General features: G+C 39.5%; 1 long non-coding RNA gene across 2 annotated transcripts; it reads right to left on the bottom strand.

The window, feature by feature from the left end:
• Positions 1-218: 218 nt before the first annotated feature.
• Positions 219-15,030, bottom strand: LOC118808290. 2 transcript variants are annotated; one of them, XR_005007273.1, is made up of 5 exons: positions 14,925-15,030; positions 5,009-5,117; positions 4,440-4,613; positions 4,075-4,135; positions 219-849 (listed from the first exon to the last, which is right to left on the bottom strand). It is a non-coding gene; the product is annotated as an uncharacterized LOC118808290 (long non-coding RNA). The 2 variants fall into 2 exon arrangements; XR_005007272.1 differs by lacking the exon at positions 219-849 and having other exon boundaries at positions 3,992-4,135.
• Positions 15,031-26,364: the final 11,334 nt, after the last annotated feature.

The raw sequence follows: 26,364 nt of genomic DNA, 5'->3' as shown, positions 1-26,364 counted from the left end.
CTTGTTTAACCGCCGCATTCCGGTTGTTTATTTGAAGGAGAATTACATCGTTTTCTCTCCGCTTATAACAACAACAATAATAATAATAATAATAATAATAATAATAATAATAATAATAATAATAATAATAATAATAATATAATTTTATAATATTATAATTATAACATACAGAGTCAGAATTGTCCACAGTGGTGGTATTAGGAACCAGACGTCTGAAGAGTTTAATACGTCTAAAGCTCCCTCACAGAAAGCTTACATGAAATATGAATACGAATATGTTGCCTGATGTATGAGACATTGTTTTACGATAGATTTGAGCTTTTTGACCTAAAGATGTATTTTTATTCATTTACGGTAGGGGGCGTTGTAAGACAAAGCAATTAATTTTTTTTTTTTTTTCAGATTTATCACTGTTTCACCACCTACAACATCACACACAAAACCTCAGAGGACCAGTGTAGGTTCACTGGTGGGTTGGATAGTAAAAAAACGGCTATATTTGTACTGTAGACATCAGGGCTCCTGGTTCCTTTCACCACCACTGTAAAATCTGAGTCTGTAAGCGTCTCTATAACATGAACCATTTCACAACATCTCACACAAAGAGAGTTCACACAATCAACAAGAATCAAACTGCAAGCACAGCATTCACCAGTATAAAGACCATTACAGTCCACTTCAGTACAGCTTCACAGGAATGCATTTGTCACACCACGTGTCCTGATGTCAAGATCACCTGAGAAATACCAACATGGTCAGGGCAGCTTCTCCTTTTTGGTTTCACATATTTTTTCCCAGACAGTCTTTCCTCACTGTAGCTGTGTTTGGGTGGCTCCTGGTGCCCAAACTCTGCAAACAATTTTATAAAAATAAAATTCTTAAACAAACACGACTGAATTGATCCACAAATCAAGCACAGGTGAAGACGCGAGTGCTCAGAGGACAGAGATTAAAAACACTTGTATCTGTTTTCCTCCATCAGAATGCTTTATTCTGTGTGAAAATAAAGGTGAATAAAGCATCTAAAAAATGAACAGTGATCAAACACCACAGCAGCCTGTGTGCTTTTCCCTGCATGTTTTGAAGGAGGGCAGGTTTAAAGCGGCCGTGTTCTACATTTTTATGGTATTTTCATTCATGATGTTTGTGCAGTTTGTACAAATCAGTCATGATCCATTTTTAAACAACCATTTTCAAACCTTTCTTTGACTTAAACAGGCTGTTTTTGTCACTGTGTGTTTAAGACCGATGTATGTAAATGAGCTCTGTTCTGATTGGCTGCTCTGATTTGTTCCTCATTCAAAAATCAGTCTGGGCTGAAAGATTCCTTATAACTTCAACACTAGTGGGTGGGGCTTAACTGCTGTTGGCTACTATAGGCAGCTGTAAACATGTTGGTTTTAGTGACATCACAAAAGTATGGAATTCAAAATGGGCCATTTTGGCTGTTAAATTTCAGTATATTGACTGGATTGGGGAGTGAATGATATGCTGTGAAACTTCAATGTTTACATACATCAAACTCTTATTTTAGATTTTTGTCCTTTGACTTGTGAGAAGTCTTTAGTTTCAAAGGATTTGAGCCCTTGAGGCTTTCAGAACGATTCATGCTGACCATACATTAGAGGAGTTTGGAAAGACTTTCAAAAGACTAAAGTCCGTCACTCTTTCACATCTAAAGACAGTGTCAGAGTTTTAGTCACTATGATTTTGCAAAGACAGGGGATCTTGCAGTTTCACTATTTGCAAGACTGCGACTAGATTTTTGAGATCATTTCCCATCATGCACCTGGAGGGAATTCACAAGCAGAGAAACCCTTTTCCTTCTCCACTCTATAGTGGTACAAATGGGAAGATACGCTGGCTGAGCATGTAAAGGTCTGAGGCCAGTTCACTGTAGAGTTGTATATTCTGGCAGATCATCACCCAGAATTTTTTAATTCACCTGTAAAATGTGGAGTTACTTTTTTTATTTAATGTAAAGATTTAAACATCAACAAAACATGCAGCAATTCAACATTGTTGACTGGGTCTTATGAACTAAACCATTTAAAAACAAACAACCAAAATAAGAAAGCAAAAAAAGAGGGGGGTCATTGATGCTTTTTAATAACACCATTCTTAATTCCTTATGTTACTTTTACAGGCTCAGTGAACTAGAAATATGAAAACAGCCCATTTACATTTTTAAGTTAATGATTATTGTTTTAAAGTGGACTAGATTTACCTTTTTTTACAGAGATTTCAGGCTCTTGTGTATTCATGTCCTCCTTTGCTCTCTCTCTCTCTCTCTCTCTCTCTCTCTCTCTCTCTCTCTCTCTCTCTCACACTCTGTCTATCACCTCTAGCACGTCACTATTTGAATTAGCCAAGACTTAAAACTTAAGATAATAATAAACACGGTTGATTTTGTCGTAGCGTCAAGCCTAGTAAAAGACTGACCTAAGACCGCGATCCTGACCACCAACTCCGGCAAGACTCTCATGATTTTAATCTGACATTGGAAATTTGTCTGCGATAGTGAAATCACTTGAAAAGTGGTTTGGTGTAAGGCCGGCATTAGATGGTGTTACAATGTATTTTTGTGCCAGAAATTCATGCAATACCAGTGAAAAGTTTGGACACATCTACTCATAGAAGGCTTTTACTGCTCTCCACATTTGAGTATATCAGTGAAGACATCAACACTATGAAATTACACTTATGGAATTATGCAGAGAGCAAAAAATACTGTTAAAAATGATCTATTTAAAGAATCCACAAGAATCTCTTTAGATTCTTTTAGAAATGTGCTCCTTTTTGACTTGATGCGGTTTTGCACGATCATTCTCTCAAGCATCTTCATGATCAGGGCAGACATAGTGATTCTGGGGCTCTGAGCAGACAACAAAATTTGGGACCCCTGGATACTCATTTCAAAATTAGTTAAAGCTCTGAATGTTGCAACCATCTACACTGCAAAAATGATATTGTAGCAAGTGAAATTGTCTTAAAACTAGTTGATATTTCTCATTTTGAGACTGTTATAATATTATAAGATAATTTAGCTTATTTCTGTGTGTGTATATATATATATATATATATATATATATATTTTCTTTTGTGGTTGTCAAGGTAGTACATTTGGCGAATGTGCTAGGGATGAAGGGGTGTTTGATATCACGTCAGTTCTTAGGTCTGAACAGTGATTTTTAAGCCCTGTTCTAATGTTTTTCTGCCTTTAAACATAGCTAGATGTTTATTATAACACTTAATTTTAGTACTATGACACTTTTATTTTACAGTGGGACTTCTTATTGGAAAAACCTGACAGTTAATCTAAAGCTTAGCAGAATTGATTTTAATCTAACCCTAACCCTAACCCTAACTGACTGTGTTCAATTTCTGAGGCTGCTTCAACAACGTTCCGTTATGAAGATCAAATGTCCTGTTGTTTCAGTGTTTATAATTCTGTGCAACACCTTCTGTGGTTCAGACAGAGACCACAGCGGCTCTGACCTACAAGAAATGCAAGGGTGTGATCAGCAGCCTGACAGCTTGGCAGCATCCTGTCTTAGCAGGCTGTCTGAGTTAAAGTAATCCTTAATGCTGATAACAGGAATGAATGAAGGCTAACGGGATCATATCGGCAGTGCGGGGAGGAGTAGCATCCTGTAAGCTCTCATGCCATAAGTGGAACAAATGCTGGAAATTTCTGCACTTCCTCCATTAAGTAGGCTTTCTCTGCTGCTCTGATTACATCTATAAAATAAATATGAAATACAAAATGTGCCAAACTGTTGCGCAGTAAATAAACAATATTGTGCATGAAAATGTGCAGAAGTGTGTTCTCTGTGGAGGGTGAGTTAACTTATTAGCTTATTTTCACTTAGAAAATCAAGAAAACATGTTGTTTGACCAAGGGCGCCTAAACTTGCATATGACTGTCGACTGTAGACTGACTGGCAATTCAAAACAAACATGAATGCCAAATGTTTATACAATGGTCAACTGATCTTTACACTCAGTAAATAGGAAATGGCTGGGACTGTATTAAATAGTTCAGACTTTTCGTAAGTGAGTGATCTTAATCACCGTGAGCGACTGTAAAAGAAGCTCTGTTTTCCTTCCTGGGTGTCTTGTTGTTCATCATATCCTGCAAAAATAAAAGAGATGCTGGTTCAGTATAAACAAAAAACCCCTCTGTCATTATAGCACCAAACCGCCCAGCCATCTGTGGGCATATAAAAGGACCAACCTACAGAAGAAGAAATCGAAACTATTCAAGATCAAAAAATCATGATCAGATGAGCCTTTCATCATTAACCATTTTCTCATTCAAGCTCCTACTCAATCCAGACCTCTGTTTCTTAAAGAGTGCCTGATTCATTCATGCAGAGATCCCTGACTATTTGCATTGTAGTTGAAATGCCTCCTGGCAGTGCCTATTTCTGACTCACCTTCATTAAAGTTCGTTTGTGTGTCTCTTATATCGATATAGTGAACCTGCTGCAGCTCCAAACTGGTTTTCTACCTCACAGACGTAGAGACCATTGAGGTCAGAGGTCAACTTCAGGAAGTGTAGTCGGTCTCCTTCTGCTTTCACATCTTCAGGAAAAGTATCCCAGCCCTGCCTAGAGTAAAGCAAGAGGCCTGTCAGATAAGATGCATATGTGATATATACACACATTGTTATTGTAATACATACATACAAACTACACACACAAAAACACACACACACACACATATATATATATATATATATATATATATATATATATATATATATATGTATTTCAATTTCGGGACTTCCATTTTTAGCAATGTTAGCCTAGCAGTTGAAGCAAAATGTAGACAGCAAACATTTCCTGGCTGATCAGCTACATCTGGGGTTAGTGGACAATTCAAACTATTCCCTTAACAGGCACAAAGCACCCAGCTGGTCAAGTTGGTCAGAACATGCTGATTATTTGGCTACATTTTCTAATAAATAAAATGCATAAATGTGAGGAAGGTTACACTCATTTACCTGCTCCAGCTGTACTTTGTGTGTTCAGGGTTGCATTCTGTTACACACTGGTATTCCTCAGCGTAGGTGGGATTCTCAACAGGCCTCACATGGATCACTTGAGGATGAGCTGTAAGGAATACAACAAATGTTTAGTGATAATTGTGGGGTCATGATGAGCAGAGTAGGTCTTCTCAGCAAGTAGGCTTACGCTTAGGGGAAGTAGCACTGCAAACAAACCACACAGAAACTCAAAAAACAAAATGTGAACAAAAAACCCACAAACATAATAGGAAACAACCACCCAACACCACAACCAAGCAAATGAGAACCGTGCATCATAAAGATAACAACTAGCCACTTAATGTAAACCTAAACAATGTCCATTTAACACAGAACAATGAGCTGGTCGTTTAAAGACCACATATGAGCACATTTTCTTTGTTATAGAACAGTTTGTCCTAGTACGTAAACGTTGCTTCATAATGTAGAGTTCACTCCCCAGTCCATACAGGCCATATATTAAAATTAAGACTTAAAAGTAGCCTGTTTTGAATGAACCGTTTACCAACATTTGCATATCACTGTTGTTGGAAGAAAACCTTGTATCTTTAACTTTACACGAAAAGGAAAAAAACCTACTTTACTTTTAATGTAAGTCAATGGAACCAGACTTTTTTCCAAGTCATTTTGGGTCCATTTCTTTTGGTCTATTCTTCATGAAATTTACGTACAATGTAAAGAGCAACAGGCATTTTCAAACTATGTCAAAAACTGAAAAACGACAAAAAATGGAGATACAAGGTTTTCTTCCAACAGCAGCAACATACACAACTATTAGGTGTACCACAGTTTAGCCCCATTCATTCACGCGGAAGTTATAAGGAGTGTTTCAGTCTGAACTGAGTGATGAGACACAGTAAAAGACAACCAATCAGAACAGAGCTCATTTACATATATCAGTCTTGAAGTCACAAAAACAGTCTGCTTAAATCCATGAGATAAAGGGAGGTAAGAAAATTGTAATTACATACATATATTATATCTGATGTTACATGTAAGCATGTGTTTCTCTCTCTCTCTCTCTCTCTCTCTCTCTCTCACTCACTCACTCTCTCTCTCTGTCTACACAGGTGTATCTGCCTTTCTTATCAGTCATGTGGAGGTCCTCTGACCAATCAGAATCTGGGCTGGTGTAAATGGGGAAGGAGCCCAATGCTTAAAAGCTACATTCAAGCTGGATAGGGGAGAGAGGACTGTTTTCACATGGGTGCTATGGTCTAGTTTATTTTTAATCAAGTTAAAGTTAAACTGCTTTAGTTTAGGTATGTTACCAGCATATTCTAACTAAGTTTACAGGAGAATGCGTCTCTTGCATTCGGAGTGTTTTTAGCCTTTGGTGTTTTACCTTTACATTTTAACTTTGTTTTACAAGAGACAGCAGCTCTTGTGTTGGGGTTGTGCTTATGTTCAATGTTTTATCAGCACATTCCTTAACTCTGTATACAACAACAGACTCTAGTGTTAGGCGAGTACCTTATGTCTGGGAAACAATGCCAGCACACTCCCCAACTTTGGCTTACAGGAGCTGCTTGGTTTATTTGTACCACCTTTGGTTTCAAACAGGATAGAGGGGTGCCTATACATTTGCACTACATAGGAGTCTACTGTCTTGCTCCCTTGGTCAGAGGTTGGGCACTGTACTTTTGGTTATTAGGCGGGGAAGTGTAGTGTAGTTAGGCGAGCATGGTTGGTTGTTTGGGTGCCATCCGAAGTTTGATTCTCCCAGAGTGGTATTAGGAATCATACTATGTGTGTTTCTGTCATGGTTAGTTTAAAAAATGGCTTCAAACACTCTAATTGTCTGTTTTTCATGGCTTTATTCCTTTGTCACCAGGTTAGTAATGTACTGCGACATGTTACTGATCCCACAACACTCTCAGAAAAATGTTGGGTGGTACCAGCTATGTTTAGTTCATAAAAACCACAAAAATGTTAAGCTGACCTCAGAGGGAAAATGCATGCAAGAACAATGTAGGATAGGGCCCTTTGGCAGCCACACAGAAACACTAAACTCCACTTCTAGAGCTGATACAGTATTTCCAAACACAGCAATCAAGCCTAGCATATCACTGCTGTAATGCTACGTAGAGTCAGTTTCCCAGACTAAGACTAGTTCTGGACTACATTTTCTTTTCAATAGAGAATCTTCACATCCTGTTTGTTCCAGGCTGTCGTGGAAAACCATAATGGCTTGTGTAACGAGTGGTGTGCATATTTTCCAGGCAAAGCAATAATCCAGAGATACATTCTCTCAGACATAAAACAAATTAATATCAGAACAATAAACGAATTAAAACCACATTGTCTAACTTTGTTCATTCCAGTGTAGTCTGTGTAGCTGTAATTCATCCAGATGTCTTAATATGAAGAGAGAAGACAGCAGGGACATCAGTCCTGGAAGCTCTTGAAGACTGAATGATGATTGCATTATATTAACTGATGAGCTGAATCAGGTGTATTTAGTAGGTTTCGGTTTAGTAGTAGGCATAAAATCTAAAATATGCCACAACTTTCGCACAGGCTGCAGTTTTTTTCCCAGTATGTTCAATTGAGTTAAGCAAGCTGTAATTGTGCATAAAATGTGCAGACGTGTTCTCTGTAGAGGATGTGTTAATTTGTTTTCTCAACAAAACATGATTTGACCAGGGGTGCCCACATTTTCCACATGTCTGTAGCTTGTTTTGACTGGATTGTTTAGTTCTGTTTCTCTTAAAACTACATCAAAGGAAAACTTGCACAGTAATGTGAAGATTGACCACACGTAAGGTATTTTGAACTCTTTCAAAACAGCAAATAACAAACAATGCACATAAGTTTTAATTGTCTATCAATAACATTGAAACTAAATATCAATATTTTTGTGTGACACTAATACAAGTCTGTTAGTATAAGACAATATATTGCTCACGTCTATCCTATGCTTTTCTGCTAATTGAGTCTTTCACAACAGCCAGTGGTCATAAATGAGCAGTATTTTCTGTCTGATTAGAATGCTACAGAGTTTGTAACTAATTCAGTGAAATCATGTGTGTCTTATTTTAGAGATGTTTAGATGAACCAAAGCAGAGCAGAGCACAACAAAGATTATAGTGATAAATATCAGGCCCTCCATAAAGATTGTTGGCTCAACGAATAAGGTGCTGGCAGCTGGATCAAATGAGCACACGTAACAGACACAGTTATAAATAATATAACATAAATATAAATAACATAAGGAGTCTTTGTGTCTCTACTGGAATGCTTTCAACCCAGCGAGGGGCATCGCCTGGCCTGGGCCTCTGGAGCTGCAGCCCCCAGTGTATTTTATTAGCCTCACATGTTTCTTCTTAGCTCATTTACACATGAGTCTCATTATCCGTGATCTAGTCAGGGGTGTATTCGCCAACTCCTCTGACTCAGAGAGCAGGAAAGAGATTGTGCACACAAGAGTGAGTGTACACGCGAAAGAGAAAGTGTCCAGGGACAAAACGCCTAAGTGCCTGAAATCTCAAATCTGCTGCAAATCTACTCCACTGTGATCATTTTAACTTACTGTAAATAATATAATGGAATGAAACCAACTGTTTTAAAACATCACTGAACATGTAATAATAGGTTAATAGAATATTGGGCCTCATTCACCAATATTTCACCAAAGAGCTGTTCACATCTGTGTGCTCTTTAGTGTGAATAGATTCTGTTTTTACCTGAGAACAAATCTCATATAAGAAAACAATGATGAATATCAGAATCTTTGTGAAAACTGTGTAAGTGGGTTTTAGGAAGAAATTTCTTCGTAAGAACGGTTGGTGAATGAGGTCTATTGTGTGCTTCATTCTTTTAACTCATTATTTGAAGTACAATAAAATGAAACATTTAAGGCAGCCAGGTTACTTACCTTTCTAAGTTAAAACTATAAATTAATTTTTATAAAAAAATCACACATTTGGAAACCAGCCTGACCTGAGTTCAATGTTGGGCTGCAGACCTTTAACGTTTATCAGGACCCAGCGTTACACAGAGGCAATGCTTTGTTTTAGACATTACAATAGTTTCTTGTATGGTGTTAGGCAAGAAGAGTTTTACTGCATGACCATTCAGCTCCACTGTAGACAAAAGTCTTCTCAGTAATGTCCTGCTAAGTAGAAGAGATAGTTGATGTGGAGAGCAAGAGAGAGAGAGAGAGAGAGAGAGAGAGAGAGAGAGAGAGAGAGTGAGAGTGCGAAGGGGTGGGGTGGGGTGTGGAGAGGACTTTCTAAATGGCACTGTCTCACTGTGTTCATATAATATTCGAAAACAATTCTACAGTGAGCTGGGCTGAGCTCTGGATCTTCACATGCCAACAAGCCAACGCCCCTGTACACAGATACTGATACAGAGGCAAATTCATAGACTCTTGAAGGAAGTAACACTGGGCCTCATTCACCAATAAGTTTTTTTCTTAACCCTTATGTGGTGTTGATATGTTTGTTACTCAGTGGTCTGGTGGACCCACCGCATTATTGTTTTCTTAAATCAATACAGCCAAAACAATTTATGTAAAATACCAGATGTTTAAAATATTACAAGTGGCCAGCGTAGGGTTGTCCTTTAGCAGCTATAGCCAGTCAGCAGCCTGTCCATGTTGTCTACCCTCACACACACACACACACACACACACACACACACACACACAAACACACACATACAAACACACACACACACAAACACACACACTAACAGCAGGCCATGTAGGAGGAGAACAGAGTGAAGGACGCAGCACCTCCACACTTTTATTCCCTGCAGGTTTACCTAAACACCACATGTGTAATATAAATGTGTAGGGTGTAACAGAGTGAAGACACTGAAAATGTGTTATTTTATATGTTCTTCACAGAAAATGAGCAAAGGCCAAGAAATCTGGGGTTGAAATAATGATAAATCACATAATTTTTTCTTTCGGTAAACCTGAACAGCACACAAGGATTAAGTTTGAGAAAGCTTGAGAAAGATCCTGAGAAAAGATTCATGACATGCAGAAACTGCAGAACTGTTCTCACCTTTGTGCTCTTGAGTGTGTGTAGATTCTGTTCTTATCTAAGAAAGAAATCCAGATAAGAAAACACAGGTGAATGTTAGAATTTTGGTAAAAACTTTGTAAGTGTGTTATAAGAAGAAATTTCTTCTTCAGGATGGTGGGTGAATAAGGCCCATTAATGTGATTCCTCAAAAGCCAAAAGGAAAAATGTTTTTACATTTTTAACCTCTTCGTGAGCTTTCATGTAAAATAGCTGCTTACAAACAATTTATCTTGGGGGATTAATCTGCTCCACTGCAAAACCATTATTTTAACTTATTGTAAACTGGCTGTTAACAGAACAATATGTAAACATTCTTTTAACTCATTATTTGCTTACCTTTCTAAGTTAAAACTCCAAATTAGTTTTTATTAAAAAAAAAAAAAAATCACGCAATCTCTCAAAACCAGCCTGACCCAAGCCTGATGCTGCATGTGAGAAACATGTTTAGCCCCTGTTTACTTGTCAGCCTGTCTAACTATCAATATCAGGACACAACATTACATAGGTGGAATGCTTTGTGAAATATTTGTAATAGTTTCTTGTTTGGCTTTAGGCAAGAAGAATTTTACTGAATGACTATTCAGTTCCACTGTAGATAAAAGGCTCCTCTGTTAGCAGGACATTACAGAGGAGCCATGTAGAAGAGATGGTTGATGTGGAGAGAGAGAGAGAGTGACAGAGAGGGTGTGGAGAGGACCTTCATAATTGGATTATCTCCACATTGTTTCACTTTCTGTCACGGTTTTTATTTATTTATTTATTTATTTATTTTTTAAAGATTTGGTTTGTAAGACATAATAAACATTGCAGATGTGAAAATTCTCATATAATAAAAAAGTAGCAGCTGCACATTTTACATCTGAGCTCTGAATCTTTACATGCTCAGTCAGTGCCCCAGTCCACAGATGCCGATGCACAGGCCAATTAAAGGAAGACAACAGCCAGAAAAAGAGCAATGATGTGTTCATGGATTCTTAAAGGAAATAAGAACATTATTTTATTCTTCATAACACAAAAAGAAAAATTTAAAACCTCTTCATCAGCTTCACAGAGATCTCTTTTGCTGGTCTAAAACAGGGGTTCCCAGACATTTAATCCTAGGGGACCAAAGTGCCGTGTCTGTATTGGGTCAAAAAGACAAAACAAAACACAAATAAAGCAGGTACACTCTCAGAAAAAGGTACTGAACTGTCACTGGGGCAGTAACCCTCTTGTCACCGGGGTGGTCCCCTCAAGGATGCATCTCAGTTCCTTTAGTCAGGGAGCATAATTGTACCATAATGCTTTGAAAATATATTTTTTAAGTTGTATTGACTCCACACAGCCTCGTCTCCAGGCTGTTTTAGGTTATGAAAAGGTGCAAATATGTACTTTTCCATTTGGATAAAAAAATCTTTAAGGTACACAATTAGACCTTAAAACCACTGTTTTACTTTTGAGGGAACACTTACATTGTTTGTACCTTGATGAATGAAAAATGTACCTGCACAGAACCTTTATTTCTAACAGTGCAGACTGACTTCAGATCGAGCTTTGAAAATGTACTTTAAAACATTATACCATGAATTGTGACTAAAACACTTTAAAAATACAATTGTGAAAAGAAAATAAGAATCCAGTAAGTTATATACAGTATAAAAATGTGTTTATTCTCTCTTGATGGGGTGCGGTTAGGGGAACTTTCTGACAGACCAAATCAAACATCCCCACAGGTCAGCTTTGGCCTGTGCGCCACATTTTGGGCAGCTCTGCTTGAATCTTTAGATTTTTATCTACAGGTAGAAAAGAAAGACTTATTCTGACACTCGGTTTAAACCAGCTTGCTTCATTTTTTGATCTCATGACTGAGTGTTCAGGATCTGGTGCTGAACAGTGGAAAATGAATGTGGTCTGATGGAAATGTTTAGATTCCATAGGTTGTTACTTTCAGATGCAGATTTTATTGCACAATTCCTGTTTATTTGCTGAATTGTACATATCGGGAAATTAATATTTCATATTTTTTCCCTCCAATATATCAAACTCAGCAAATAATAGATAATAAATAGTAATTGTGCCTTTTCACTTAGAAAGTTAATAAAAAATTTGCAATTTGCGTATGACTGTACCTATAATGGAAAAAAAAGAAAACAATATAAATATAAAACCATGCCAACATATAAATTACACACATACATTGTGGTTATTATTATTATTATTATTATTATTATTATTATACAGTGTACAATTATATATTGTCAGGTACATGTCATATCTGTGGGACATGGAATCAAAAACCAGCGTTGATGCAAGTACAAGTCTAAAATCATTCTATTATGGTGGTACTACTTTAGGTATCAGCTGTAATAATGAAATTAATATTCAGAATGCGTCATATGTGAAATGTGTTGAATAAATCTTCAAACTTCACAGTGGTGGTGACAGGAACCAAAGAATTTAATGCTCTAAAAGCCACCTCAAAGATGTTCTATGATGCCTGAGTCAGGTTTTGGACTGAGAAGTATTTTTGAAATTCATTCATAGTGGAGAGGCACATGCAGATCACTGTATGATGAAATAAGGCCCAAAGAAAACGCATAATTTCAGATTGACTACTATTTTGTAGTCACTAATTCAAACTTATTTGCATATATTAAGACGAAACAAGGAAAATGAATGCAGACTCAAAACCTAAAGTGACCGTCGCAATCAAAAATGGCTCCAACCTCAAGTAAAGGGTACAAAGCTATTCTGAGCCCAAGCATCTACAACTAACAACAGAGTGCTTGTTCGTGCTGGTACATTCTGCACTGAGCGTTGATTAGGGAAATAGCTACAGCGTCTCATAAGTATCGCTGAGTTATTAATATAGAACTCTCGCTAAGTGACTAAATAAACATGAAATTTACGCTTATCGTCCACTTTGTTAGAAACCCCTACGATTTAGCTCTATCTTGGTGCTGTACAGCTGGAGACTATTCAAATGATCCGAATAATCCCAAACACATTCAGTGATGTTGAGGTCTGGACTCTGGGGTGGTCAGTCCATCGTTTAGAGAACACCAGCAGCTTCTTTGATTGATTTGCACTGATTTGATGTCCCACTTCTCTGTCTATGTCCTTTTCTCAGTGAGGCTTCTGCTTCTCTTAAGCTACTCCAAAGGAAAACTTGCCCAGTACTGTAAAGTTTGACCACACAGAAGGTATTTTGAACTCTTTCAAAACAGCAAATAACAAACAATGCACATAAGTTTTAATTGTCTATCAATAACATTGAAGCTAAATATAAATATTTTTGTGTGACACTAATACAAGTATATTAGTATAAGACAATATATTGCTCACGTCTATCCTATGCTTTTCTGCTCATTGAGTCTTTCACAACAGCCAGTGGTCATAAATGTGCAGTATTTCCTGTCTGATTAGAATGCTACAGAGTTTGTAACTAATTCAGTGAAATCATGTGTGTCTTATTTTAGAGACGTTTAGATGAACCAAAGCAGAGCAGAGCACAACAAAGATTATAGTGGTAAAAATCAGGCCCTCCATAAAGATTCTTGGCTCAACTAATAAGGTGCTGGCAGCTGGATCAAATGAGCACACATAACAGACACAGTGTGTGTATCTGATTTCAGCATCAGACTTTTTAAGTTTTTCCACTAAATAAATACTTTTCAAAGAAAAACAAGAACTTTTATGACTCATTGGTTCATGGCGGGTTACAGGACATGTGGTTTCCAAGAAGTCAGCAAAGTCTGATCCAGTGCCATTATCTTCCACCTTAATTGGTTTAGGTGGGAGGGGGGCAGTTTCAAGACACTGACAGACATAAATATAAGCAAATATAACAAAGGAGTCTTTGTGTCTCTATTGGAAGGCCTTCTACCCAGCAAGGGGCATCGCCTGGCCTGGGCTTTTGGAGCTGCAGCCCCCAGTGTATTTTATGAGCCCTGAATCTTATCATTATAACACATCACACATTTCATTTCAGCTCATTTACACACAAGTCTCAGTATCCATGGTCTGTTCAGGGGTGTATTCACCGACTCCTCTGACTCAAAAACTGTGCACATGAGTGAGAGAGCGCAAGTGAGAGTGCATGCGAGAGAGGAAGTGTCCAGGGACAAAATGCCTAAGTGCCTGAAATCTCTGTAAAAAAAACCAAATCTACTCCACTGTGATCATTTTAACTTACCATAAATAATATAAGGGAATTAAACCAACTGTTTAAGTTCAGTGGACATGTAATAATAAGTTAATAGAATAGAATTTTACCACAGAATTGTACACACCTTTGTGCTCTTGAGTGTGTGTAGATTCTGTTCTTACCAAAGAACAAATCCCAAATAAGAAAATACTGATGAATATCAGAATCTTTGTGAAAACTGCGCAAGTGGGTTTCTAAATGGCATTGTCTCCACATTGTTTCACTTTCTGTTACGGTGGTCTCTTAATTTGTTTGATTTGTTTTAATGATTTTGTTTATAAGACACAGTAAATATTGCCACTGTTTTGCTGATGTGTAATTTCTCATGTATTAAAAAAGTAGCAACTGCACATTTTACAGGTTCATATAATATTCGAAAACAATTCTACAGCGAGCTGGGCTGAGCTCTGGATCTTCACATGCCAACAAGCCAACGCCCCTGTACAAAAATACTGATACAGACTGATACTTTTCTTGTTGATATATGTTATTACTGAATAAAATATCAGCGCTTGTTATAACATCTTATTGAAAATATAATGATGCTGCTTGTGTTTGTATTCTGCGTGCCAGTCTACAGTCTCTACTGTGCCAGCAGTGCCAACCTTCCATTAGACAACCTGAACAAAGCCCAACTTGCCAAACTTACCTTGAGTGAATCCAGAGAGGAAAAGTGTCCATAAAGTGAAAATCAGAGGGTGACAGCGAGTCATCTTGAAGCTCAGAGCAGCAGCACTGCAGCAGCAGCTTTTAAATGCCATGATATTTTAAACTCTTGTTTGCCTCTGGCCTGTCTCACCATGACCACACCTTCCTGCGCTGTGATTGGCTAGTGTTGCCGCTCCTCTGCGCTGTGATTGGCTAGTGTACACGCTGTAATTTTCTAGTTGTGTCTTCTTCTCTCGCCTGTTTGTGCTTCTTACATGTAGTTGTGGTCAGATTAGGGTTCACAGGTTGTTTAGCAATAAATGTGTAGTTTATCAAGATTTGTGATCATGTGAACAACATATGAAACTAGACTCTCTATTTAGAGCACTATTATGACCTGTGTATGTTTGGCAACCAGGCAAAGTGTTCTTATGCATTCATGGTTGATGCATCAGTGGCTGGTATAGTGTAGCGGGTAACACCTCTGCCTCCTACAGACTGGGGTTCAATCCCCTACCTGGGCAAGCACCCTACACTATACCAACATAAGTCCTTGGGCAAGACTCCCAACACTACCTTCGCCTACCTGTGCAAAATGATCAAACTGTAAAGTTGCTCTGAATATGAGTGTCTGCCAAATGCCGTAAACGTAATGCATACAGCAGTTTAAAAGCTCTTTAAGAGTGAGTTAAGGTGTGGAACAAAAGCAGAGTTATCTTGCTAGGCTAAAAAAGAGAGCAAGACAAGCTTAAAACCAGTAAGAGAAGTGAATAAATATCCAGTCATACAGTTTTGTCCCCAGATCACTCTCTGTTTGTCCTTCTTTATTGATCTCAACTGAATAAAATCAAATGAAGAGCTAGTCTGGTGCAACTTCCTCTCTCGTAACTGTAAATCCACAGTATGCTAGCACCGCTGAGCTTTTGATCCCTCGGGGGATAAAAGGTAAAGCAAAAGCAGGTGATTGAAAATTGTGTATCTATGCGTAAAATAACCTCCAGTTATCTATTATCCTAATGACTGAAATATCAAAATGGCCCCTTGTCCAGCCTTCAGCAGTCTTTCTAGAGTTTGTAGCATAAATGCCTTGCATAAGTACTATGATAGTTGAATCAAAGGTGTTTTTTGCTTTTGCCTGTGAAATTGATGCACAATTATGATCCTAGAATCTTGCCTACAATCTTACAATAACCAAAAAGGCTGACTGTTCATGTTGCATACACTTTCAAAACTCAGTCCATAGAACAGCATTATTTAAAAGAGAAATCCACCTATTTTTCAAAATTTCTGCATTATTAAATCATTAAGAGTGGTTTGGTGTGAAATGCTCCGTTCTCGAGAAACTTACAGAGTCAGAATTTTTGGACTGTTTTGGACTGAGAAGTATTTTTGAAATTCATTCATAGTGGAGAGGTACATGCAGATCACTGTATGATGAAATAATACCCAAAGAAAATGTATTGTTTTCAGATTGACTTCTATTTTGCTATAATAACCATTACAAACTATTAAAATGAAGAAGCCTGTGTAGACTGTGTAGTGTGCAGGTTCACTGGTGGTTTTGAATAGTAAATAAAATGGTGTTATAGACATTGTGACCACCAGTGTGAAAATCTGAGTCTGAATCTGGTGGATTTTGGTGGAATTGTCCTTTAGTACAGGAAATGTGTTCTGATTTTGAATGCATAAAATACACAAATATGTGCGTTTCACACAAAATGCATGAAAATAGTGAGAACACAAAAGAGTGAGTTGCTAATTATCATGTAATTCAACACACAATCATTTTTGAGAGTGTAAAGAGTAGAGAGAGGTGTACTCATTCTATACTGAATGACTGAATAAATGCATAATGAGTTGATTGAGATATTGTCATGCAATGTTAAGGTTTGAGTGAAAACTAGCTTTCTGTCAGGCATACGCATTATGTGCATTCTTATTGGATAGGCCAGATGACGTCAGGAAGTAAACAAATGGAGAGTGAAGCTAGAGTGTTGAGCTAAGTTAGTGCCTCTGCAAACGGCGTGACTTGAATAAAAGTGAAACCAAGACGACATTGACTCACAGCGCATCATTACATGGTGTCAGAAGTGGCGACTTTGCATGCCTCGACATAACAGGGGAAAGGAAGGAACAGAGTGCCATGTCAAAGTTTCACGCACCTGAAGCATTTGACTTCACCCAGCCGGCTTCATGGCCGATTTGGAGACAGCGCTTCTCCCGCTTTCGGATTGCAACAAAGCTCAATCGAGAAGACAGTGATGTACAAGTCAATTCACTCCTCTATGCAATGGGCAAAGAAGCTGAGCCTATTTTTAGCACATTTATGTTTACGGCTGATGAAGAGGCTAACTATTATGATGCTGTGGTGAGGAAGTTTAACGACCACTTTGTGCCATGGCGCTATATTATACACCAGTGGGCATGCTTTCACAAGCGAGTGCAGCGGAGTGGAAAGAGTGTTGAGGCTTTTGTAAGGAGCTTGTATGAAATGGCGGAGCACTGTGAATTTGGGCCAACCAAAGATGAGCGGATACGTGATCGTATTGTGATTGGGGTGGCTGATAGCGATGTGTCGGAGAAGCTGCAGCTAGAGCCGGAGCTGACTCTGGATAGGGCTATACAGGTGGCACGCCAAGCAGAGCTCATTAAAATGCAAAACGCCGGCATGCGAGCACAGTGCGTTGACGAAGTGGGCCGCAACAACAAGCAACGTAAGCCGTTCAAAGGGCATGTGAGTGGCAAAACAAAACAACACGCAAAACGAAGTGAAGGCAGCACGGGGAGGAGCTGTTCAAGGTGTGCACGTCTGCATGAGTCTGGAGCATGTCCTGCTTTGGGAAAAAAGTGCCGTAAATGCAATAAGACTGGCCATTTTGAAGCAGTGTGCAAAACAAAAAAAGTGAAAGAGGTTACTGTCACCCAAGAGGCAAACAGCAGTCAAGATTCCTGGTTTTTGGGTCACATCTCAGATGATGTTGATGTCAAAGATGAATGGCAAGTTAAGCTGCAACTGAACGGCACTGATGTGTGTTTTTAAATTGATACTGGAGCAGACATTACCGTTATGTCTGAAAACGAGTTCAAAAGCTTACCACAGCAACCCCAACTGGAGGAAATAAAAGCCAGTGTGTGGAGTCCTGGTGAAAAACTAAACTGCCTGGGTAAATTTCTCGCTTCCACACGGAGAAAGGGGCAAACTTTTAGCTTTTGGATCTATGTGCTCAAGGGCCCATATACCAAGAATCTGCTTAGCAGGAAAGTTGCTTGCAACATGGGGGCTAGTACAGAGAATGGAGGAAGTTGAAATAGGAGATGATTTGTTTGGTGACATTGGTCTGTTAGATTGTGAACCAATTATGATTGAGCTTAAGTCTGATGCTAAGCCTTACAGTCTCACCAGTCCCCGCCGTGTGCCCTTCCCAATGTTACCAAAAGTGGAAGAGGAGTTAAGACGCATGCAGCAGTTAGACATTATTGAAGAAGTCAAAGAACCTACTGATTGGTGTGCACCCATGGTGCCAGTGATGAAGAGAAACGGAAAGGTGAGGATTTGTGTGGACTTGAAAAGACTAGATGAGGCTGTGAAACGGGAGAGATTTATACTCCCAACACTTGAGGACATAGCACCAAAGTTGTCGGGCACTGCAGTTTTCTCCATGCTTGACGCATCAAGTGGGTTCTGGCAAATACCCCTTGAAGCCTCCAGTAGAAAGTTAACTACATTCATTACACCTGTAGGCAGGTTCTGTTTTAAGCGTCTCCCATTTGGGATTACATCCGCACCTGAAATCTTTCAAAGAGAAATGAGCATGCTTCTGAGGGGTCACTCAGGTGTAGTGGCAGTGATGGATGACATTTTGATCTATGATCGGGACAAACAGGAACATGACCAAAACCTCAGGGCAGTACTTCAGACAATAAAGGAGTCTGGGCTGAAGTTAAATCGAGGCAAATGCCAATTTGGAAAGTCAGAAATCCAATACTTCGGACATGTAATCGGGAAGAATGGCATCAGACCCTGGCAAAGTCAAAGCCATCACAGACCTTCCCAGTCCGACAAACATTACTGAACTTTGCCAGGTGTTAGGGATGATTAACTATTTGGGCAAGTTTCTCCCGGGGCTGTCTGCTGTTTTGCACCCTATCACCGAACTGCTAAGGAGTGATGCTGTATGGGTATGGGGGGATGCCCAAAGACAAGCATTCGATCAGGTTAAGAACATGCTAGTTTCAGCACCTGCTTTAGCCTTCTATGATAGCAGCAAGCCTACGGTAGTGAGCGCAGACGCTAGTAGCCATGGCCTTGGGGCTGCCCTGCTACAACAGCAGGGAGGAGGACTACATCCAGTTGCTTTTTGCTCTCGAATGCTGACCCAGACTGAGCAGCGGTATTCCCAGAGTGCCTAGCAGCAGTCTGGGCGTGTGAGTGGTTTGCACGATATCTACAAGGTATGCACAGATTTTGTCTTCAGACAGATCATAAACCACTCGTTCCCCTAATAAATTCATATGACCTCGACAAGGCACCACTGCGATGTCAGCGCCTGTTAATGCGCTTAATGAGATTCAGCGTCACTGCAGTCCATATTCCAGGGAAGCAGCTGGTAGTAGCGGACACATTGTCAAGAAACCCACTCACAGAAAGCAATCCATCCAACACAGAGGTGGAAGTGGAAGCTTACGTACAAGCCATCATGTCCACTAGGCCGGTGGCTGGAGACAGACTGGACACACGTAGAGCTGCCATCCAAGCGGATGGTGATCTGAATGCAGTTGGCATGTTTGTCCAGGAAGGCTGGCCCAGGGAAATATCCAGACTGTCGTCCACAGAGTTCCATGCTGCTAGGGCTCACCTGTCTGCTGTGGATGGCACTAATGAGTTACCGGGCCACTCCTACTAATGCCACTGGAATGAGTCCGACACAGCTGATGACTGGTCGGCAAATCAAAAGCTGCCATCCATTATGAGCAAGTGCGCAAGAAAGATCAGCGAACCAAGCATGCCACCAGATTCTTCTATAATAGACGCCACTCTGCACGCAACCTACCCCCTTTGCAGCCAGGCCAGAGCGTCAAAGTTAAGCAGGATGGGGAGAAGGGTTGGCACATGCCGGCAACCGTCCTCGCCAAAGCACCTGAGCTCAGATCTTATTTTGTGCAAACAGAGCAAGGCACCATAACACACAGGAATCGGAGGCAGCTGCAGAGTGCCCCTAGTCCAACTGAACATGAGACAGTGCCAAACACCACAGGAGACAGCAAAGAGACTTTGCCTGCTGCAAGTCCACTGGGGACCCCTGGCACACCAGTACGGAAAAGCCTTTCTTCAACACCATTATCCCCTGTGCAACCTGCGCCACAGCCTTCTGTCCCAAATACAACCTTGGCCAGGAGACAGGTCAAACCACCCAGTTGGCTGAAGGACTATGTGCGTCCATAAGTAACTGCAATGGCCTATTGTGCTGGTAATTCAAAATAGTTTCAGAGACTGATAGTTAAGGGAAACAGTTCTAAGGTTAATTAAAGGTGTACCTTTTGGGATGGACACTATGCAGCATTAGTAAGTTTTTTTTTTTCCTTTGTTCAGTGTTGTTAGTGCGGCTGCATGTTTTGTTATTTTTTTTTTTACAGGGGGGGAAAGGGAACAACTTAAGGGGGAAGATGTCATACAATGTTAAGGTTTGAGTGAAAACTAGCTTTCTGTCAGGCATACGCATTATGTGCATTCTTATTGGATAGGCCAGATGATGTCAGGAAGTAAACAAACGGAGAGTGAAGGTAGGGTGTTGAGCTAAGTTAGTGTCTCTGCAAATGGCGTCTGTTCGCAACTTGAATAAAAGTGAAACCAAGACAACATTGACTCGCCGCGCGTCATTACAGATATATTAACTGGTTATTTAAGCGCTTGTTATTTGTAGCCCTAGTGTTCGATTAGCTCACATTGAGTCTTTACAGGTTACATTACAAATGACAATTTGCTACAGCAATGCTAGGTCAGCTGGCCAACACATCAAAACAATATTCATAATGCAGCCTTTTAGCTTTTCTCATTTCACAGTGCGAGCATAAATGTGCTGTGGGTGAGCAGCAGCCGACAGGCTTGATGAGCTCTAATATTTATTAGGGTGACCATCTCATAAAAATTGATGTGGGAATGTGAGTTCCTGACAGAATGTGACACTCTTTAATTATTTATAATTTAACTCAGTACTCACCACGCCATCAGTGGGTCATCATATTTTCAACAGTTATGTCTCATTTCCATAAACATTAAAAGAATAATTCACACTTATTTGCATATATTAAGACGAAACAAGGAAAATGAATGCAGACCCAAAACCTAAAGTGACAGTCGCAATCAAAAATGGCTCCAACCTCAAGTAAAGGGTACAAAGCTATTCTGAGCCCAAGCATCTACAACTAACAACAGAGTGCTTGTTCATGCTGGTACATTCTGCACTGAGTGTTGATTAGGGAAATAGCTACAGCATCCATAAGTATCGCTGAGTTATTAATATAGAACTCTCGCTAAGTGACTAAATAAACATGAAATTTACGCTTATCGTCCACTTTGTTAGAAACCCCTACGATTTAGCTCTATCTTGCTGCTGTACAGCTGGAGACTATTCAAATGATCCGAATAATCCCAAACACATTCAGTGATGTTGAGGTCTGGACTCTGGGGTGGTCAGTCCATCGTTTAGAGAACACCAGCAGCTTCTTTGATTGATTTGCACTGATTTGATGTCCTACTTCTCTGTCTATGTCCTTTTCTCAGTGAGGCTTCTTGACAGCTACACATCCTTTCAGACCCATAGCACTGAGTTGTCTTCTCACATTGGAAGGATGGACAGAAACACCTGTGGATGTTTTCAGATCTGAAGCAGCTTGATTTTCTCCTCTCTCTAAGATGAAAGCTTTAAATGCTGCTTATCTAATGGGGACAGTTTTGGTGGTCTAGCAGGTCTTCCAGGCTGTTGAGAGTCCCATTTTCTCTATGTCTTTTAATCGCAATTTCTTTGCACAATACTGTGTAATTAACTGTTGTTAGATTAATTTACATTAAATGTTTGAAATGTTTTTGCTCCCTTTAACTCTAAAGTTACCATTTTAGTTATAAAAAAGTGGCCTATTTGTTGGGAAGTCAAGTGTCTAAGGGAAAGGGATGTTCAGTTTGAGAATCATCAAGCCAAGAAAAGAAAGGATATTTGTGGCTTCAGTCAGGCATTAGTAGCTATCAGAGCTCTTCTTAACTTACTTTTGTCAGTGAAATTTGCATAAGGTACACTTTTCTACTCACCAGTGCATATTTTACCAGCATATTTCTTTTTCCTCTTTACCTTTACAACTGTTCTTGTTTTTTCTCAGTGCCTTCTCTTTTGTACTGCCCTTTTTTTCATGTGTTTCTTTTGCTTTGAATGTTAAGAATTTTAACAGTTGAAAACGTCTTTGGGTTGTTCAAAAGTTTATTATAATTATTAAACTGTAAAGTTCTTGACTGATCAATATTTATCAACAATCCAGAGTTTCTTGTTACAAAGTACGCTTTGTGATTAATTTTCTAATGCTCAATAAGAGGCGTATGTGATTTGCCAAAATTATCCTCTCTCCAAGTCATATGGGTGGTCCAATCACAAGGCTGATGTGGATTGTCCCGCCCACACAACTTTATCAAAACTGTGTTCCCTAACCAACCCAACAGTCACTCTCTGTATGAAATCTAGCGAAAGCTAGACTAACAAGCAAAACTGAGCTCGAAAGAGTGTCTACTCATCTGTTCTTTCAGTCTTGCCAGCATTTCCTGAACACACATCCAGCAGAAAATGAAAAACAAACTCATCTTCCTTAAAATATCACCATATAAAAGCTGGTGGAAGTTTTTAGGGAGCAGTGTTGCCACTATATGAAAAACCCCTTTCATTCATTTCTCTCCACTTCACTTGTGCTGTTGCATTTAGATCTGATCCAGAGGTAGAACAGGTTTTCAGTGTTTTGGGTTCAATTTTGGGGTCATTGTTTAGCTGCTTCATCTACAATGAGCTTCTGTCTTTGATATTCCTAACTAAGTAGAGATGCAGCACTGGTCTGCCTCAGGGTGGCAGGGTAGTACATTTATTCACTCAGTTGGTCCTTCAGAGCCTAGCAACTGTAACTATGCCTGGGATACCTCTGGAAAACTTTACAATATGGTGTAGCAAATTTGGTGAAAAGGTATGTAAGATCTCAATGAATGTGTAGAAGAGCACATTACCAAACTAGAAAATAGCATTTCCAGAAGACTAATTGTTAAACCAAACATTTTGTTGCCATTGAAGTTAGCATTAGTGCAATTGTAGAGAGTGAGTTAGCAGCCAGTCAACGCTGGAGTAACCAGCCAACATGGGGCCCACTGAATACAAGAGAGTATTTTGTACACTGAGGGAATCAATCATACTTATTAGAACATTAGGACCATGTTCAGACAGTTCTCAGATAGGTCTGATCAGTGATTTTAAGCCCTGTTCTCTTATATTTCTGTCTTCAAATGTTGCCTAACGTTTTTAAAATACTCAAAGTTTTAATATTTTACACTGGGCCTGAAACTGTTAAAACCTGACACTCAACCTAAAACTAAGCTGTGTTCACTGCCACAGTTATGTAGTATGATTGCCTGCTTGGCTTGTTGATTGTGTTAAATGTTTGTTTCCCAACATATTGTGAAAAATCTGTCAGACTACTTCAAAATCTTCCTATTGTGAAGATGGAGTTTCCTTTTGTCTCAGTGTTTATAATTCTGTGTAGTCCTTTCTGCAGTTCAGAGAGACACCACAGCAGCTCTGGGCTGTAAGAAAGGGTGTGGTCAGCAGCACCCTGACAGTTTGGCGGCATCTCGTCTGAGTAGGCCGCCAGGGTTAAAGCTGATAACCGTAATGAATAAAAAGCTAATGGTATCCTATCAGCACAGTCATAGTTGTGTAATGCTAAAATGCTTTTTAGTTGTGCCATAGTCAAGGCAGCTATATCTAAGTCTGACCTAAGAATATTTATATATATGGGCAGTGGAAGCAGCACTTGCTCGGCAGCTCTTCACTTTCTCTGCCACCAACCGCACTGTGGACACCAGCAAGGCTGCCGCTTATGTATGTTGCAGCTCCGACCCTCGGCCTTAACCATGCATCGCCTTGACTCATGCATTACCTTGCCATCTCCAGCCTCTAGCTGCACAGTGCCGGCATTGCCGCTAAGAACCAAAGAACACCAACAAGCAAATAACAGTGAGTTAAGCGACCATGAAAAAAATCTATTCGATTTTCAGCTGATAGATTTCATTTGAACATACACAACAGTGGTCACCGGTGGGCCGTAGTGGGACTGCAGTTTTATTTCTAACATGGGAGGAAAGTGGAACACCCGGATTATTGTTGGCTCGTCCTCTACGACTTCAGTTACGTTCATAAAGTGCAACACCATGCAACCACGGTACCGCAGCCTTTCCTGGAAGTCATGTGAAAGGTAGGAAGTGAGCTGTGCTGCTCGTATGTGAGTGCAGCACTTCACACTTGTGCAGTAATAGGGCAGTAACAAACAACAGTGCAGCGTGCAGAAAACAAACCACACGGAAGAGCTGATGTTCATGCAGATGTGAGGCTTCTAAGGTTCAGATTGAATCATGACAATAAAGAACAACACACTTTTATGACTACAGGACACCAAATTTATTAAAGATCTAGACATTAAAAATCAAGCCAGTTTTATTGACAACCAACATACATAAAAATAAATTCATAAAAACAATTTCACACCACAGTAGTATGACTCCTAAATGCAAACTTTACAATTACAACAACAGGCTTCTCTGAACTGCGAGGAGAAATAGAACACTGTTCTTCTAAAACAGGGGTGTCCGGTCTTATCTGCAGAGGGCCGGTGTGGCTGCAGGATTTCACTCCAACAAAGGAGGTCACCTGATGAAATGTTTGAAGGCTAGGACCAACTGATTAAACAAGTAGAATCAGGTGAGCTTCAGCTTGTTTGGTGACTGTGAAGGCTTTAGCATATGATTTACATCTTTTCTCAAACCATTCAGTGACCCCTCGTGCTCTATCGATGATGGCATTGTCGTCCTGGAAGAGACTATGCCTATCAGGATAGAAATGTTTTATCATTGCTTAAAGCTGATCATTCATAATAACTTTGTGTTGATTGGCATTGACCCTTCCCTCTAAGGGGGCAAATGGGAAGCATGCTGGCAGAATGCCCCACAGCATAACAAAACCACCAGACCGCTTGTAGGGGTCAATCATTCAGCCCTGTGTTGTTCTCTTGGCATACACTACACATGTGCTCTCCCACTTGTTGAGAACATCGTGAAGCATGGCTCATCTGACCTGGCCAATTTTTGTCCACGTTTCTGTAGACCAGTGTCTATGATTGTTAGGGGTTTATGCACTGCATCTCTACCATAATATCCCTCTCTTTGTAGCTGTGGATGGACAGTTCTTGTTGATGCAGTCTGAGGAGCAGTTCCTCTCATGTTTTTTATTTACATGTCACATCACCCTCATTGAATTTGGACTTTAGACCTTAATTTTAATTTCTATTTACTGATATTTTTCCATAGATCTCCCTTTAGTCATTGTTCCTATTGAAACACTAACCAGTTGAGCAGTCTTTGTGACTGAAGCTCTTGCCATCCATGCCCTAATAATGAACCTGAAGTTACTATTTCTATAGCCATCTTGATCCAAACTCAATGTAGGCCTGCTCAGCATTTTTATACATGCCACAGAGCATGATAGAATGTTAATTGCTTAGGTGCATCATGCAGTATACCTATCTGGAAGCACCCATTATGTTTTTGCTACTCATTTGTTCAGTTTTTCCTTTTATTTGACACCCATATTAGAGGTTGTGCCACACAGTGATGACATATGTGTTTGATTTTTGTTCCTGTGAACAGTTACTAGTAGCTTTAGTACTTTTTTAGCTCAACTGCATAAAAGGTCTTTGCCCTGGGCTTTTCTGCCACGATTCTTCCAAGAAGTTTACAAATGACAAAATGAAGTCAAACACATCATGCATTCCTCTTGTTTGATATACTCTCATTGCTATTAACCTGTATGGTATGCGTTAACTTATTTTCACTTCGAAAATGTGAAGGTGCACAGTCAGAACTGGCTCCAAATCAGCCGATGTATTATTTTGATTCTGGCAGATCTGTGTTGCCATTTATGATGTAAACAACGTCAGGTGTCCAGGAGTCAGGTGAGTGCACTCACGCTGTATTTGAATGCTGTTGCTACATCTATACCATAATGCCATAGTATAACTGTGCAAGACTCATTCGGCTAAACAGCTAGTTGCATCTTACTTTCAATACACTTTCTAATACCTCTAATAAAAATAGGAACTGATTTTTCATTTATGTATTAAAAATGCTGGTTTTGCCCAGTAAATAA

Source organism: Colossoma macropomum, unplaced genomic scaffold (assembly GCF_904425465.1).
Source record: "Colossoma macropomum unplaced genomic scaffold, Colossoma_macropomum, whole genome shotgun sequence".
In the NCBI taxonomy this organism is placed as follows: Eukaryota; Metazoa; Chordata; class Actinopteri; order Characiformes; family Serrasalmidae; genus Colossoma; species Colossoma macropomum.
The sequence above is the reverse complement of the archived record's forward strand: the minus strand, read 5'-3'. Positions and strand labels throughout refer to the sequence as shown.